General features: G+C 43.2%; 1 protein-coding gene across 1 annotated transcript in view; it reads left to right on the top strand.

Moving 5' to 3' along the window:
• The window catches only part of PITPNC1 (phosphatidylinositol transfer protein cytoplasmic 1), a 189996-nt gene that overhangs the window by 79720 nt on the left and 91907 nt on the right, over nt 1–18369 (top strand). The gene's annotated exons all lie outside the window — the stretch shown is intronic.

The raw sequence follows: 18369 nt of genomic DNA, 5'->3' as shown, positions 1-18369 counted from the left end.
AGTCCCTTCACTGTTCATCTGAAACTGTAACATTGTTAATCGGTTATACCTCAATACAAAATAAAAGGTTTAAAAAGGGGAGGGAAGCAAGATAAAAAATAAACAGAGGATTATTTTTTATTTGTTATTAAAGAAAAAAGACTGAGTACTTTGGGCTTTAATTTTGAACAGGCTGGGTCTTTGTTAAAGATCCATGTGTTCTTGTTCATTTGATTTTCGGCTGGGCCGCTTGCAGGCTTTCTTTAGCTGTGGAGAGTGAGGGCTACTCTCTAGTTGTGATGCACAGGCTTCTCACTGCGGCGGCTTCTCTTGTGGAGCACGGGCTCCAGGGCAAAGGCTTTGGTGGTTGTGGCACAGGGGCTTAGTCGCTCCCAGGCATGTGGAAATCTTCCCGGACCAGGGATCAAATCCATGTCCCTTGCAGTGGCAGGAGAATTCTTAACCACTAGACCACCAGGGAAGTCCTGAGTGTTTAGTTTTAAGCAAAACAGCCAAAGAAAGGTTGGGATTTCCCTGACAATCCAATGGTTAAGACCCTACACTTCCACACATCCTGGATGGGGGACTAAGATCTTACATGCAGTGTAGTACAGCCAAAAACGAAAACAAACAAAAAAACAGCCAGAGGAAAGAGAGAGGGTAAGAAAGACGTGGAGACAAATGATTCATGATATCCTTGGCATGAGCATGGTTCCCTGCACTAGTGAATGACGGAAGAAATGCATGGGTCAGCGGTAGATGGATAGTCCCAACAGATACGAAAGTGTCACCTGTTTTGAGACCTCTGGCTCTGCCACTTACCAGATGAATTTCTTAAGGAAGTGACCCTCAATTGCCAGTTCTTGAACTCATGCTGCTCCGTGACTGCACTCTCACCCACCCTTTACAAAATGGAGTGAGAAAAAGCTTTTCATAAAATTAAATTTATTCCACTTAAAGGACTGTTGGTAATGAGAATGCTCATTCTTTTCTTTCATGAAATGAAGGAATATACATTTAGCACCATCTCCAATATTTGGAAGAAAAAAGGCAATTCAATGGCAAAGTACAACATTTATGTATTGGATATCAGAGAAACACTGTTCTAGAACAAGAGCTTAACTTCTGTGAACCTAAGTTTCTTCATCTCTAAAACTGAGATAATCCCCTTTTAATAGATCTGTTAGTATTAATCAAACAATTCAATGATCTAACACAGGGATCAGAAGACTTTTTCTGTAAAGAGTCATATAGTAAATACTTTCTGTCTGTGGGCTGAACAGTCTCTGTCCTTGAGAAAGCAGCCAGAGGCTATATGTAGACATATAGGCATGGGCATATTTGCCCAGGCAGCAGGCCACATTTGGTCCCCAGGCTATAGTTTATCAACCCCTGATCTAGCGGATGGAAGACTGTTAGCATATTGCCTGTAAGAGCAGGAAATTGAATGGTTCCCCGCCAACAGCACTCCCAGCCCCATCAATTGTACAGCCTTCAAGAGGAAGACTTTGGAAACTTTTGAATTCTGCCTCCTTTTAACAGTTATGCAGATTAATTCCTTTTAAGTCTCTATTTCCTGTCTCATGAGGGTGATAGGAAGATTTTATCAAATAATCCGTATGAACTCTCAGCCTAGTCCTTGGTGCATGGTGAATACTCAATAAACATTCATTATTATTATATATCATGGAGCTTCCCAGGTGACGCAGTGGTAAATAACCTGCCTACCAATGCAGGAGATGTGGGTTCAGTCCCTGGGTCAGGAAGATCCCTTGGAGTAGGAAATGATAACCCACTCCAGTATTCTTGCCTAGAAAATCCCATGGACAGAGGAGCCTGGCAGGCTGCAGTTCATAGGGTTGCAAAGAGTTGGACATGACTGAAGATGCACAAATTATCATATATCATACAGTGCTAGAATGAAAGTGCAGTGGAAGTTCTATGGACAAATAAATTGGAATATATCTTGGTGTGTCTCAGTGCAGACTGCGCTCATTAGGATTGTCTAAGATTTGATTTGATTTAATTGGTAGCTGATGTTATCCCACTTCCTACATCTCCAAAAGCTTGTGCATGGACCTCTCATTTGAAATGTAATCTGTAGTTGCATGGCCAAGAGAATTCTTGTCCCTGTAACTACGCAAAGATAGTTATTTGCTGCCTTAGAAATGGGTCACTCTGGCTTGACCCAAACCAGTAGCACTTATTCTTCATAAACTCATGACACTACTAATGAAATGTGGGAATAATTAATGGAGAAATGAAGTCTGAAAAATGTTTAGTGATATTGTCTTCATTTTTTAAGTGTGTATATTAAAGTACTGAGGTTCTGAAAACAGAAGGCAACAGAATGGAAACCATGGTTCCTGACAAAGTCACCCGACAGGGATGTACCTCCCAAACCTTTCTTGCCAGTTTCTCTCACCATGGGATCTTGGTCTCTTGTGCCCACCTCTGTGCAGACCACAGAGGATTTCTAAGGGACTCATAGCCTTTACTTCTGCCCAGCCTCTGACCCACAGTATTCATGCAGTTCTAATCATATGGTTCAGATTTTTAAAGGAACACAAATTATGATGTTTCTGTTTGAGGAAATTTGGAGACAAAGCATAAATAAGTTATAGTTGTATAATCTCATAGTCAGCCCCTTCTAACTCTCAAGTATTATTTGATTTCTTCTAGACTCTCATTTTTTAGGGTCAATAATGTAATCCTTAAGGTAGTTCCCTAGAGCTATCGTAGCAAAGTATCACAAATTGGGTCACTTAAAACAACAGAAATTTATACCAGTTCTGAAGACTGGAGGTCTAGATCAAGTTGTCAGCAAGGCAGTGCTCCCTCTCCAACCTGTAGGGAAGGAGTCCTCCTTTGTCTCTTGTTAACTTCTGGTGGCCTCTGGCATTCCTCGGCTTGTGGAAGCACCACCCCAATCTCTGCCTCCATTTTCACACAGCTGTCTTCCCTCTGTGTGATCGTGTCTTCCTTCGCTAGCATCCTCTTCACTGTGTGTCTCTCTTCTTTTTTATAATTGTATTTCTCTACTGTTGGTTGCACTGGGTCTTTGTTGCTGTGTGTGGGCTCTGTCTAGTTGAGCCGGGCGGGGGCTTCTCCTTGTTGCAGTGTGCTGGCTTCTCACTGTGGTGGCTTCTCTTGTTGCAGAGCACGGGCTGTAGGTGCACAGGCTCAGTAGTTGTGGCCCACGGGCTTAGCTGCTCTGTGGCACGTGGAATCTTCCTGGACCAGGGATCGAACCTGTGTTCGCTGCATTGACAGATGGACTCCTATCTTCTGTACCACCAGGGAAGTCTTTCTTCTTTGGAATCAGTCATATTGGATTAAGGACCTGCCTTATGCCAGTTTGCCCTCATCTTAACTAATTACATGTGCTACAACTCTAATTCTCAATAAGATCACATTTTGAGGAACTGGGGTTTAGGAATATAACATATATTTAGGGGGGACACAATTTAATCCATATCACCATTTTTTAACTTTAGATTAACAATAATTTATGATGAAGCACCAACAATATGTAAAGCATCATGCTATATGCTAGGTTTTATTAAACAGTAATCCCTGCCCCTTTGGGGAGTCAGTCTGGTGGGAAATAGATATTCCAGTTAAATCCTGGGAATCATCTGCAAGTCATGGAGTTTTCTGGAGGCAAAATGGGACAGGCCAGCACAACAGCTCAGAGGACAGACTGACTCTCAGACCTGGATGAGCTCTGAACGGGGTCACAGCAGAGGTTCAGACCAACAGGCAGAATGAATGGCCCTGGGATCCAGCCAGACAAGCAACTACAGTGTGAAAAGGAGAGTCCTGGCCCCTGGGGTGGGGCCATAAGCTTCATAGACAGGACTGTGGTCCTCAAGAAGACGTACAGGCAAGAAGACAACATTCCCCTCTTACATAGGTTACTTGGTCATGAGCTACTAGGGTGAGAAAGTTGCTAGCTTAGCAAGGAAAAATACAGAATATCCAGTTGTTTGAATTTTCGGATTAACAGCAAGTAAATTTTTGGTATGTCTCAGATATTGCATGGGCTATACTTTATATTAAAAGAGGGCTTATCTCATATTTTATCTGGCAGAACTCTTATGGGAAGGGGCTGACAGTGGGGCAGAAGTGGTCTCAGAAACTAATATACAAAAGTCAGGTTATAAGAACAGGGGAACATTGGTAAACCAAGGAAAAGAAAGGAGAGAGAATTCTGAAACCCGGGAAGCTGTCCTGCAGCTGACATGCCACGTTCCTGTTAGGGCCAATCAAGTGACACATTAGGACAACATTAGTACTTCCTGCCCAGTAGGATTGGCTCAGGGAGTGAAATGGACTGAATGGTGCAGAGTAGGAGCTGCAGGAGACACAGGTTCGATCCCTGGGTCAGGAAGATCCCCTGGAGAAGGAAATGGCAACCTACTCCAGTGTTCTTGCCTGGAAAATCCCATGGTCAGAGGAGCCTGGCAAGGCTGCAGTCCATGGGGTCACAAAGAATCAGACACGACTGAAGCGACTTGAGCAGGGGAAAATAAGATGAGAGCAAATTAATACATAGCTGTCAGTATTTCAGGGAAGACTAGGGCTTAGTGTTAGAGTCTAGGAATCTAGAAGACTAGGGCTAAGTGCAAACAGAGAGTTGTGCAAAAAAGAGAGAAATTCTGCCTGGGAGAAAGGTGGGAAGATTTATTGGAGCAGGTGGAGTTTGAGCTGGACCATGGGGAGAGTGGAACTCCCGCCTGCAGATACCTGCTCTTAGTCTGCCTGAGCTGCATCACAGAACACCATATACTGGGTGCCTGAAACAACAGACATTTATTTTACATAGATCTGGAGACTGGGAAGTTCATTATCAAGATATCAGCTGGTTCATTTCCTGATGAGAGTTCTCTTCCTGATTTGCTGACAGGCATCTTGCTGTGTCCTCATATGGCAGAGAGAGAGTAAAAGCAAGCTCTTTGGTCCCTTCTTATAAGGACACTAATCCCATCGTTAGGGCCCCACCCTTATGACCTCATCTAAATCTCATTACCTCCCAAAGGCCCCACCTCCAAACACCATCACATTCGGGAATTAGGGCTTCAACATATATAGGGAAGGCAAAAACATTCAGTCCACCACCTGGTCATTCCAGGCTCAGTGGGCAAGTGATCTTTCTGGATCCTGGCTGCCCAGACACATGGAGGGCAGGTCATGGTAGCTTTGAGTCTCAGGGCAAGGTCTGGGTTTAGTTCTCCATAGGGAAGCAACATTGTTCCCGGCTAGTCCACTTTTATTTTCCATCCCAAATATAGCACAGCTTTTCTTTCCATCTCCCCAGTGAGGATCTCTGGCTTTTTTCCTCTCTGGCTGCAGGTGCATACTTTTAGGCCCGCAGTTCTGATTTTGAAGCTGCCTCCCTCCTCCTGACTAAGACTCAGCCATGTTCTCACGCTCTCTGCCTGGGAGGAAGAGCCCACTCTTCTTTCTAACGACAGGGTCTGCTCCCAGGATTTAGGACAGATGCTTTTAGTAGTCTTCATCTTTTCCCCTGATTTAAATGTGTTTTCGGTGGGCTCTTTATCCCCTGATCTTTTAATCCTGAATATCTCTTCTTGATGTCATTCCAAGTCCCATATTTCCTGTCTATGCCCCAAAACAAAACTACCCCAAAGCCAAATTCCCAGCTGGGGTCACCACACTCCACTCTTGCTCAGGGAGGCAGAGGGGCTCTTCATAATACTCCGGACAGGTGTCTTTCCTCTTAGGATTAGTCCAGAGCAGTGTATGTCTATTCCTAGGATCCCCTGGGTCTTATTTCTGACTGTCCAACCTATTATTGAGAGCTCACGGTGCCCTCATTTGTGAGAAATCCAGCCAAGAGAACTTTCTCTTTCGGGTCATCTCGGGCCTTAGTATTATCACGGTTATCAAGACGTAAAAGCTTTTTCATCACTATGAGTGACTCTATGTGTTTAGGATTATGTGAAAATGCAGTTTGCACAGGAAGTGGAAAAAAATATCTTTAGCTCAGTTATAGGAAAAAGAAATCTTAATTATACAGTAAACAAAGAATGACATGACGACAATTTTCCAGAGGACGGATCATCTAACCAGTTCTTCAAAACCTGCCGGTTCTTCTGAAGTTTATAAAGTCACAGAGGAAGGTGCCCGAGGAGACTGGCTGCTTTCCAAAGTGGCCGATTTTGTTTTTCTAGGGCTAAAAAAAGGCCACTCTAGAGTATGAACGTAGCTCAGCAGCATCAGTTCAACCTTGGTAGTAATGAAGCAGGGGAGGAAAAGGGATTTTCTTCTCATTTGTAAGAAATTGAAAACTCAAGCCTATAGTAAGTCAGTAGCCGTAACCTGGAATATACAGTTGCTGTATATATTTTGCTACTGTGACCACCCACTCCGCCAAAACATCTTTTAATAAGAATCTGAAGAAGAGGTGATGACAAATGGAAAGCACCTTTTCTCTTAGTTGGAAGGACTGACTATTCCCCAAAGATAATAATGGGCTGTCCAGTGCTACCCAACATTTTAATTATTTAGTTGAAGAGGTAGAAAAACAGTCAACTATAACAGACCAGGGAGTAGGAAATGACTCTTGCATGAGAACCTCCAATAGTACCGAGCCACAGTGAGAGATAGAGTTGCTCAGGTTTGGGTTAGTCCAGCCCGGGAAGAGAGTTGGGCTACTCGTAATTGGGTCATCAGTCACCCAGGATGAACTCAGGTTGTCTTCCCAGGGGTAGCACTAGGGAGACAGGTGTTTTTCTGAAAGCAGCAAACTGTCTTGGATAGGAGTTTCACTTTCTCTCTTGACCTCATCAGTTTCTCCAGTGAATGAAAGAGCTGATGGCTGCTGTGTGTACATTCTCCTCAAGCTCTCTCATCCATCTTAAGCTTCTCCTCTCCCACCTTTCACTGAGTCCCAGCCAAGGGTACTAGAAACCCCAAAATTACATAACTAGGAAATAGTAGCAAGTCAAAGGAAGATGCATTATTATACCTGAACCCTGGGATTGGTCTTGTTTGGAAGGCAATTGGAAGACAATCTGGCCACCTAAGCTACTGTGTAAGTGAAGATAGAATTGTTATTGTTGTTCAGTCGCTAAGTCGTGTCCGACTCTGCAGCCTCTTGGACGGCAGCATGCCAGGCTCCTCTATCCTTCGCTATCTCCCAGACTTTGCTCAAATTCATGTCCTTTCAATGAGTGATGCTGTCTAACCATCTCATCCTCTCCCGCCCCCTTCTCATTTTGCCTTCAATATTCCCAGCATCAGGTACTTTTCCAATGAGTCGGCTCTTCACATCAGGTGGCCAAATATTGAAGCTTCAGCTTAGCTGGATACAGTCTAGAACCATTCATAACCACCACTAAGAAGGTTCCTAGCCAGTTAAGTAAGGGAAACACCTGGTTATACAGATTTTAGTAGATCATGTCATTGCAGAATAGCTACATTATGAATCTCCAAAAGGGAGCCGTAGTATATAATACTTCCCACACTTATTTGTCCATAGGACCTTGGATTTTGCAAAGCCAGTCTTCTAAAACTTCGAGGTGCTCCAGAAGCTTCCCTCAGGGTCAGAGCTATTACGTGCCCACTGAATAGACTAGTCGCAAAGAGTCAGACACGACTAAGTGACTGAACTGAACTGAACTGAAATAGACTAGTGGATTAATTCTATTTCAGTAAATGTTATTTTCTCTTAAATTTTAGTTAATATGTTGTCTAAAGATTACTGTGACTAAAACACCAGAGTTTTTTTTAAGAGCTCCCAACTGTAATGGATTTTTGAAGAATTAAGCGACACAGAACCTGCAAGTTTCCTTTTCAAGCAAAATCAATTCTGTTAGACCAAACAGCCAAGGCAGCAGTAGGTGGGGATGACAGGGAGTTTATACATTCTGATTTATTTCAGTTTAGAAAATGAGCTGGTTGTACGAGTGACCCCGTTACAAACCAGCTTTATTCGCAAATGTGCCAGAGTCCTTGCTCAGGGTTCACACTTGTCTCCACATCTCAGCAACCCAATCAGTTGGTGCCTGGGGAAGCAGGAAGCTTGGGACAACCAGCGTTGTTTGTCCAATTTATCCCATTTCCATTTACTCCAGCTCTCCCAGTCTCTTCTTTGTACAAAAATTGATTCAGCGACTTTTGGGTGTGGGGCGGTGGGGGGAGAGCAGAAGCTAAAATATGCTTCTTTACCATAAGGTAGTGTTTTAAAGTTATTTGCATTTTTTAAAAATTGAAGTATAGTTCATTTACAATGTTGTGTTACTTTCAGGTGTACAGCAAAATGATTCAGATATATATGTGTATATATATATATTCTTTTTCAGATTCTTTTCCATTATAGGTTATTATAAGGTATTGAATATAGTTCCCTGTGCCATACAGTAGAACCTTGTTGTTAATCTATTTTACATGTACTATTGTATATCTGTTAATTCCAGACTTCTAATTTATCCCACCCTTTCCCCTTTGGTAACCATAATTTTGTTTTCTTTTTTAATTTTTATTTATTATTTTACTTTTGAGTGCTCTGGGTCTTCGTTGCTTTTGTGTGGGCTTTCTCTAGTTGCAGTGAATGGAGGCTACTTTTCATTGCGGCTCATGGGCTTCTTATTTTGGTGGCTTCTCTTGTTGCAGAGCAGAGGCTCTAGGCTCTCAGGCTTCAGCAGTTGCATCATGCAGGCTCGGTAGTTGGGGCTCACGAACTCTAGAGCGGAGGCCCAGTAGTTTGGCACTCGGGGTTAGCTCCTCCTCGACGTGTGGAATCTTCCCAGACCGGGGATTGAACCAGTGTTCTCTGCGTTGGCAGGTGTGTTGTAATCCACCGCACCTCCAGGGAAGTCCTCATAATTTTGTTTTCTGTGTCTGTGAGTCTGTTTTGTAAATAAATTTGTTTTTGTTTTTGTTTTAGATTATGCATGTAAGCGGTATCGTATGATATTTATCTTTCTCTAACTGACTTTACTTAGCATGGTAATCTCTAGGTCCATAAGAATGACTTAACAGAGGACAATCGCCAAAGGAAAAAATATTTGTTGAAAGGCATTTTCCAAAGAAGGTTTCCCTAAAAAATACTCTTTTCCTTCTTTTCTATTTTCTACTTGTACTGAAAATTGGATTTCTCTTCTAATACAATTTACTGATGTCTATGGAGTTGTGTTCAGTTCAAGTTGGTGTAATCAGAATAATACAACCGGGAAGATTTTGTGGGCAGATTTCTTTCTGCAAAAATAAAATTAAACACATGTAAATATGGATACACTGAAATAGTACATTTCAGTGATTAAATAAAGTGAATCAAAACTGTCCCCACATCTTTCAACCTTTCTAATCACTAAGATACTGTGAACTACAGTATGTATTTAGGTGAGGAATTTGCCCAGTTGGTTAAGAGGGGGTGATTGTTAACCATTTTTAACTGGGAAGGCTTGTAATATGAAAGTTTCCTACCTGGCCATATGCCAGCCTGTATATGGGGAACCACTGATTTGTTCCAATCTGTTATTTACATACAGTTCTTTTTCATTTACATGCAGTTTCTTTCCATCTGCTCCTTAACTCCTTGTCCTGCCTTTATCATGGGTAGCTATTGGTATTCACCATCATCCTCTGCTGATTTCTGCCTTGGCAGGTCCAACTGTTGATTGAATGAGCCTGAATTTAGTTTCCCTCCTCAATTTCATAGAAGCACCAGTAGCAAACCATTTCCCATTGAGAAACCTTTCTTTCATTCATGCATTTGCTCCCTCTCCCTCTTGCCCTTGCTTCCCCAGTGAGTGGCTGTTACTCAGCATATCAGAAGACGGACGAGGCTCCATCAGTGGAAGAACTGATGAATGAACAGAAGCCTCAGTGTCGGGTGCAGGCTAGTGAAAAGCAGCAGAGAGGCTTGTGTGCATTTCCTGACTGTGGGCCGGAATACAAACAGCTGTTTTCCTGCTATACTTCCATGCTCTGCCTTCCACACAGCCCCTTTCTCTCTCACCCTCCCCCACTTCTCTTTCAGGTCCCACTGCTCCTCTTGGCCACATTTTTCTTCTGATGCAGCCTATACTGGGGAAACCACTCTCCAATTCATCCTCATCTGTATTACTTATATACTGTTCCTCTTTGCCTTCTCTTTTGTTTAAAATCCTTCTACTTTTTTCTCCGCTTGGGTTCCCCTTCTCATTTTTCTGGTCCTATCTTCTTTGCAGTTTTTTTTTTTTCTAACTACTCTGTCATTAGGGCCACCCACCTAGATTGTATAGTCATACATGACCCTGGGAACCCAGAACAGCCAAGAAAGCTCAAATATCTCCCTTATTTTATTTACATCAGTCCCTGCAGGATGACTGAGATTCTGAATAGATGTGGGACAGCCAGACATACACCTTCTTGAAACTGTTGTGTCTATTAAAGATTTTCTATGCACAAAAGAGTTTATATTACCTTCCAACTATGGGACAAATCTTCAGTCAAAATGGAAGGATAAAAATTTTCCGATGAAGAATTTTAAAAGTTGAAAGGTACTTTAAAATCTAAGTCGTCTCCTGCCTCTACATACAGATTCACCACCCACAGTCTGCTGTTTTACAAATAGCACAGGCTCCAGCTCTGAATTCCTAGAAGATAATAAATCTCAACCATTAGACTTATTTCACTAGGTTCACTGGAACAATCTGAACGTAAGTCTCCTGTTAGTGAAAGGACAAGGCATTTGCAAGTTCAGTTTTATGAATGATCCCATCTCAAGCTGAAATTCCCTTTATGGCCTTGGAGTATATTTAATATGATAATACAGAATATAGTACCAGAGAATCAATGTCTTCATGAGGGTTCCATTAGAGAGAAGATCAAGTCTGATAGAGTTTCAGAACAAGATGGTCAGAGAGGAATGCATTGAATTTCAGATAAACGCTAAAAGGAAATGATCTTTTAAAAGCCTATAAGTACTTTATCTGCCCCAAGCCAGAGTCTCAACTCTTACATTTAATTTTCTTGACTCCAAGCCTCCTTGTAAAATGCTGGCTCTCAGACATGGAAGAATTTCGGCTGGTAACCAGAAATAAAGCATTGTATTACTGGGCTCAGTCAGCGATTTTCAAACTTTTCTTCTTTTGGTCCAGGAAGTTCCGTGAACATGCCTCACTAGCCACCAGATACTTACCTAACATATTATTTGAAGAAAGAAGTCGGATGCCATTTAAAAAGTGCTTTGAACTACCGAACTGTATCACCTCTCAGATCCACCTCATTCTAAGACTCCATAAAAGTGTGATACAGGAACCACTTGAGACAGTGAAAGTTTTTAGTCATCTTGTGACTTGCGTTAGAGATAATATAGTCACTTTGGGATATCATGGATGTGTTTATGTACTTTTTAAATTGGATTTGAATTTTTTCTGCTTACTGAAAAAGTCGATATTTATTATAAAAGTCAAGTACTACAAGAAACTGTATCACCGAAAATTAAAAGGCCCCATAATTTAACTTTTCTCCTCTATGAAAATATTTTCATATCTATTCCTCTGTTTTTTCTGTGCATATGCTAACATGCCTTTTTCCCCCTCTTTTTGCAAAAATGAGGTTGTTCTATTTTGCACTTTGCTTTTTAAAAACCTTTAGCGTTCACGACAGTGTACTTAACCAGCGTTCTACCGGTGGACTTTGGGGTTGTTTCCCTGTCCTTTATAGGACCAACAGTATAGTGATGAACATTTGTTCACTTGTAATATTTTTTTCACACCTGAGGATTCATTCCCTTCCTGGTTCTGGGCAAGTACTTTTGAAGTGCTTCCAGGGGAGTTCCCTGGAGGTCCAGTGGTTAGGACTTGGTGTGTTCACTGTCATGGCCCGGGTGCAGTCCCTGGTCAGGGAACTAAGATCCTGCAAGCCACATGGCCGAAAAAGAATTTTTTAAAATAAGAGCACTTCCACAGTAGGAGTTATCGTAAGTCATCATATTGACATTTGAATTTTTGAAAATGATTGTATATTTTAAAGGTACTAGGATATTTTGGCATTTTAAAGGAGTACCACTATAAATTTCTTAAAATACTCATTATTTCCCCAATATATCTTTTGGGTGCCTCCTATTTGAATAAGCCTCTTGGGCTTATTTAAAGTAAGCACATCTATCATTAGATGGTTAGATGGCATCACTGGCTCTATGGACATGAGTTTGAGCTAGCTCCACGAGTTGGTGATGGCCAGGGAAGCCTGGCATGCTGCAGTCCACGGGATCACAAAGAGTCAGAATGACTGAGCAACTGAACTGAACTGATCATTAGATGGATGCACACAGACACGTGTTTTATCTGCTGTCATTGGCCACAGGACATACTGAGGGACCTTAACCACCCTCACCCCCAGCTGGTCACTTAAACTCCAATAGAAACACTCATGTGCCTTCCTAATACTCAACAGGCAGCAGGATGCGGAGTCATGAGCTTGAACTCAGAGCCAGACAGCCTGAGTGAATCCATTCCAGAGCCGTCATGTAAATGTATGATTTGGGGCATACTAGTCAACCTTTCCCTGCCTTTGTTTTCTTGTCTGTAAAATGACCCTCACAGAGTTGTATGAGAGGGTTAAGGAGTGAATAAATGAGTTCTTATATACCAAATACTTGAGACAGTGCCTGATAATAGTACAGTATCCATAGTTTTGTCATTATTACCTCAGTGTTGAGTCATGTCTGTGTGTCTTAGATTGGACTGAGGAATGGTTACCTTGGTTCATCATTTTGACCCAAAGTTATTCCAGAACTTCCTGGGGTTGAGAAACACTGGGCAATTGCAAGTGCTGACAAGGTTATGGAGAGCCTGGCACTCTTGGACACGACTGGTGGGAATGCAAAATGGTGCACCCACTTGGAAAACCATCTGGCAGGTCCTCCAAAAGTTAACCATAACCATATGACGGACAGTTCCACTCTTACGTATATACCCAAGAGAAACAAAAAGACATGTTCACACAAAGCACCTACAAGAATGTCCATGGCATTGGACATTATTTGTAATAACCAAAAAGTAGACACAAGTACACATCACCTGATGAATGGGTACATTTAGAGTGGTGTGTCCATACAATGGAATATTATTCTGCCATAAACAGGATGCCGAGAGAATCCAAACACAAAAGACCACATACTATGTTATTCCGTTTATATGAAATGTCCAGAATAGACAAGTCAGAGACAGAAAGTAGATTAGTGGTTGCTTCAGGCATGAGGTAGGGGAGGAGGCTGGAGTGACTGCTCATGGGTACGGGGCTTCTGTTTAGGGTGACGACGTAGTCTAAGATTAGATTGTAGTTATGGTTGCACACCTCTATGAATAAGAATCACTGATCTGTACACTTGAAATGAGAGAATAATATGGGAGTGAATAAAGCTATTTTTAAAAAGAAAAATCAAGTTCTAGGTTCCGATCTGGGCTCTGGGACTCCCAACTTTCCGAAAGCAAGTCATTAGGAAAGGAGTCTGGGATCTGTTTTTAACAACTCCACCAGATGAGGTTAAGTTTTAGAAACATACTTTTAGAATACGATTTTTGCTTGGTATGGGAGGGATTAGTACCCTTTGGAGAAGGCAATGGCAACCCACTCTAGTACTCTTGTCTGGAAAATCCCATGGACGGAGGAGCCTGGTAGTCTTCAGTCCATGGGGTCGCAAAGAGTCAGACACGACTGAGTGACTTCACTTTTACTTTTCACTTTCATGCATTGGAGAAGGAAATGGCAACCCACTCCAGTGTTCTTGCCTGGAGAATCCCAGGGACGGCAGAGCCTGGTGGGCTGCCGTGTATGGGGTCACACAGAGTCGGACACGACTGACGCAACTTAGCAGCAGCAGCAGCAGCAGTACCCTTTAGCTTGCAGTTTCCACCATGCACTGGGCAACGTGGGGGGTATAGTATGACAATAATGATGATCTCAAAGTGGATAATGCAGGTCTTCCAGAAGTTTCACCTCTGCATGTTTTTGAAGTATGGAGCCCCCAGAGAGCCTCAGACTTGTCCCCCTGGCCTGTTCTCTACAGCCACCATCCCTTCTCTCCCTCGGCAGGTGTGGACAATTCAGCCAGGCTCCCAGCACCACCCAGAAACCGACTATAAAATTTCCAGTGCACTTGCCTCTTTCACTTTAAGACTCGCTTACATTCACTTTCCTTCTCGTAAGTGATTCTTATTGCCATAGCAACCCTAATCAATCACTGGACTAAAAATAGCTCTTTCATTTTTTTTTTTCCAAAGCATGTCTGTAGTGAATAGAAAATCGAGCTCTGCCGTGCATTTTGCACATGCTGCTTTCCTTTCCTGACACTGAACTGGGGTGTGTCTGTGTCCGGAAATTATTCTTGCAAGGAGCCCAGGTACTTCACTCATCTTTCCTGGATTTCTTCTTCCTGACTGCAGATTCCCCCCTGTCACTTCCAAGAGATACAAGTACATGTTTTTAGTGTTAACAAGGAACATTGCACATTCAGTCTCAGATGCTGGAGATTTCACAGCTACCTGATGATCACTTTCCAATAAGAGGTTCATTCCACTGGATCACATTCTGTTTGGAAGGCAAGTTAATGACACTCAGATGCTGGGTACAAAGGAAGTTAGTCCTGGCAGGGAGCAGATGAGAGCAACACTGGTAAGAGTCTTCTGGCTTAGGAGGATCTAAGCTAGAAAATGAAAGAGCAGCTGACAAGAGGTTTTTTTTGCCTCCTTTCCCCAATTTCTCCATAATACCTGTGTTATTTTTAGGGGGTTAGAGGCAAAATAAACCCTGGATCTAATAAAGGGGATATTTGTTAACAGTCTTCTGGCCAAGTTGCTTTACTAGTCAACAAGAGAAAGAAAGAGATTTTTTTCATGAGGGAGAAGGTTCTAGATCTTGAATGGGCCCAGGGGTGGAAGAGGGCAGAGGAGGGGCTGAAATGAACTCATTAACGCCCCCCTAGGCTCTGAGGGATGAGGCTAGTTCATGGCCCCTCTCTCTGCTTCATTGTGCTGCTCTGCAGTCACTGCCCCAACCCTCTGCCTATAAGCAGGCTCATCTCATGTGACCCTCTGGGGCTCCCAAATGCTGTCTTTTGATGCTATTTCTTAGCTTCTCTGAGCCTCACTTTTTTAAAATACGGCTAAGTGAACCAGCAGGCATAAAGCCTTTAGATCTAGGAAAGAAGAAAACTTGTGGAAGGTCTGGTTGTATTCTTGTTTCCCTGTGTGAAATTGGCAAAGGGGTCAAGGAAATCTGAGATAGGTGAAAGGAGAGGGCCCCTGTGCAGAAAGAGGAGCTGCTTTAGGAAAAGAAAGACAGTAAAGAGGATGGACCTGGAAGATGTGATGACGTGTCCTCAAAATACAACAAGTTAGGGGTCAGAGCAAGGCTGGAAGGACTCAAGCCTGCTCCATGGCTCAGCTGCCATCCGTGTCACAGGAAGGACCAATCAGGTGTTCTCCTGTTGCTGCTGCTTCAGCAAATTCACAGCCTCCCAAGGCATCCTTACACACACACAGTGGAGGGGTCTCCCTACACACATGCAGTCTCTGTTTAGTCCCCATCTGGGCTGTGGGATTTCGTGCAGAGGAGTACAATGAGGCATACCAACGTTTCTGTAGTATTTGTTCAGCCAGACCTTGGCCTGGCCTTGGACATTTCTTATCTCACTCCACAGCTAAGAGATTGGTATCGTATCCATTTTACAGACGAGAAAACTTAAGCTCAGAGTGATTAAGGAATTCGCCCAAGGTCTCAGTTTGTGTGAAAAGAAGCCAGAGTTTGAATTAAAGGTTGTTTCACTCCCAAACCTGTATTCTTTCTACTGAGCAACCGCACTTGCTCCCTGTGGGCTAGGTGCACACTGCTGCCTCTGGACAACAATCAGTGGCAAGTTTCATGGCATCAGTTTCTAGTAACTATCACCCTGGGCAGTTAGCAGCGGCCATTGACAGAGGGGATGGCATTACAGATGGAACTAAGTTAGAGAGAGTACAAATTCCCCATCCCATTTTCCTAGATATGTTCAAATCTCAAAGTCACTGATGCTTTACTCAGATGAGAGCCAAATGAGTGATTTGGAAGGGAAGCAGTGGTTGTATTCTTGAGGTTGGGTGTTATATTGGTTTTCTATTGCTGTATAATAAATGCCCCACAAATGTGGTGACTTAAAACTTCACAAATTTATTTTCTCAGCTGGTGGGGCTCAGGTTAGCTGAGTCCTTGGTTCAGAGTCTCATTAGGTCGAAATCAAAATCTCAGCCATAGTTGCAATGTCATCTGACTCTCAAGGTCCTCTTCCAAGCTTACTGGTTTTTGGCAGAATTCCGTTTCTTGTAGTTGTAGCACTGAAGTCTGGTTTTCTAGTTGGCTGGCCTCCAGGCGTCACTCTTGGCTTTAGACACTTCCCTCAGGTTCTAGCCACATGGCACTCTAAGACACAGCAGCTTACTTCCTCAAAACCCAACCTGCTTTGGACTTCCCTGGTGGTACAGTGGATAAGAGTCCACCTGCCAATGCGGAGGATGTGGGTTCGATGCCTGGTCCAAGAAGATTCCACATGCTATGGAGCAACTAAGCCTGCGAGCTGCAACTGCTGAAGCTCGACTGCCCTAGAGCCTGTGCTCCACAAGAGGAGACCGCACACCACAATGAAGAGGGACCCCCCTCGCCTCAGCTAGGGAAAGCCATGCACAGCAATGAAGACCCAGAATAGCAAAAAAGAATAAAAGAAGAAATCTGCTTCTGAAATGAAGTCTTATGTAATGTAACATTATCTGATCCCCAGGGTCTTCCCTGGTGGCTCGGCCGGTAAAGAATCTGCCTGCATTGTGGGAGACCTGGGTTTGATCCCTGGGTTGGAAAAATCCCATGGAGAAGGGAATGGCTACCCACTCCAGTATTCTGGCCCAGAGAATTCCATGGACTGTATAGTCCAGGGGGTCTCAAAGAGTCAGACACGACTGAGCGACTTCCACTCCACAGTATATCTGATCCCCATGGTTATCTATTCAGAAGAGTAGTGAAAGTGTTAGTTGCTCAGTCATGTTCAACTCTTTGGGATCCAATGGACTGTAATCAGTCAGGCTACCCCATCCATGGAATTCTCCAGGCAAGAATACTGGAGTGGGTTGCCATTCCCTTCTCCAGGGGATCTTCCTGACCCAGGGATCAAACCCAGATCTCCCCTGTTGGAGGCAGATTCTTTACTGTCTGAGCCACCAGGGAAGTCTCTATTCATAGGTCTCATCTACACTTAAGGGGAGGGATTATGCAAGATGTGCAGTTATACCAGGGATTATACTATGGGCTGGGAGTCTTGGAGACCATCTTAGAACTCTGTCTACCATGAGTATTTTAGTCTTTCCTCCATGATGCTAGGAAAGATTGAAGGTGAAAGGAGAATCGGGTGACAGAGGATGAGATGGTTCCATAGCATCACCAACTCACTAGACATGAATCTGAGCAAACTCTGGAAGATAGTGAAGGACAGGGAAGCCTGGCATGCTACATGTAGTCCATGGAGTCACAAAGAGTCAGACACGACTTAGCAACTGAGCAACCACCATGTTGTTCTGGGCCAACCAAGTGACATGGAGAACATAGGAGTATTCTGAATCCCTGAGACAGTTTTAGCCAATGAGTGACACTCCTGATAATCTCTCTTCTTGCATCATGCAAGTTTGGTTATGTCAGGATTCCCAACTTTTTTTCCACTCCCATACTTCTGACAGTTCCCTCAGTGATATGGAATCCCCCTCTCTAGGAAATGTGTCCAAATCCCTAGGGGATAGCATGTATTTTGAGAAAGTCCATGGTTGGAAGATAGGGTGCTTCCTTTCCACCCCCTAGATATTTGAGAATGACTAGGTTAAGTGGTATCTTCCCAGCTGGAGCAAAGCCCTTTGTCATAGAAAGCAGACTCAGGCAACCTGGAGGTAAAATAGATGCTTTGATGCCTGAATAACTGGGGAGACAGGGACTCACACCATTCCTAATGGCAGCGGGTTGTAGGCGAGGGATCCTTCTACTGGAATAGCATTGGCGCTTGTCTTCTGGTTGGTGAGCCGGACAAACAGACAGCTCAGTGTGATAATGGAAAAGGAGATAAATTAAATGCTATGACAAAAATACAAACAGGATGCTACCTGTATACACCAGATAATCATTCTGAAGTGGTGTTTGAAATGATAAGATTTAGGAAAGAAATATCAAGCTAAGGGCATTGTGGGCAAAAAACATGGCAGCCAGAAGTGTTTAATGAAATGGGAAGTGATCTTCTGTGACTGGCTATGGGATAAATGCCAGGCAAAGCCAGAAAAGAAGATTCAGGTCAGAAGCAGAAGACTCCAGGTCTTCCCCTTAAGGAGAGAAACTGAGTCAGCAGGACCCAGCAGTTCACTGTTTGTG

Source organism: Budorcas taxicolor, chromosome 19 (genome assembly GCF_023091745.1).
Source record: "Budorcas taxicolor isolate Tak-1 chromosome 19, Takin1.1, whole genome shotgun sequence".
NCBI lineage: Eukaryota > Metazoa > Chordata > Mammalia > Artiodactyla > Bovidae > Budorcas > Budorcas taxicolor.
The sequence above is the reverse complement of the archived record's forward strand: the minus strand, read 5'-3'. Positions and strand labels throughout refer to the sequence as shown.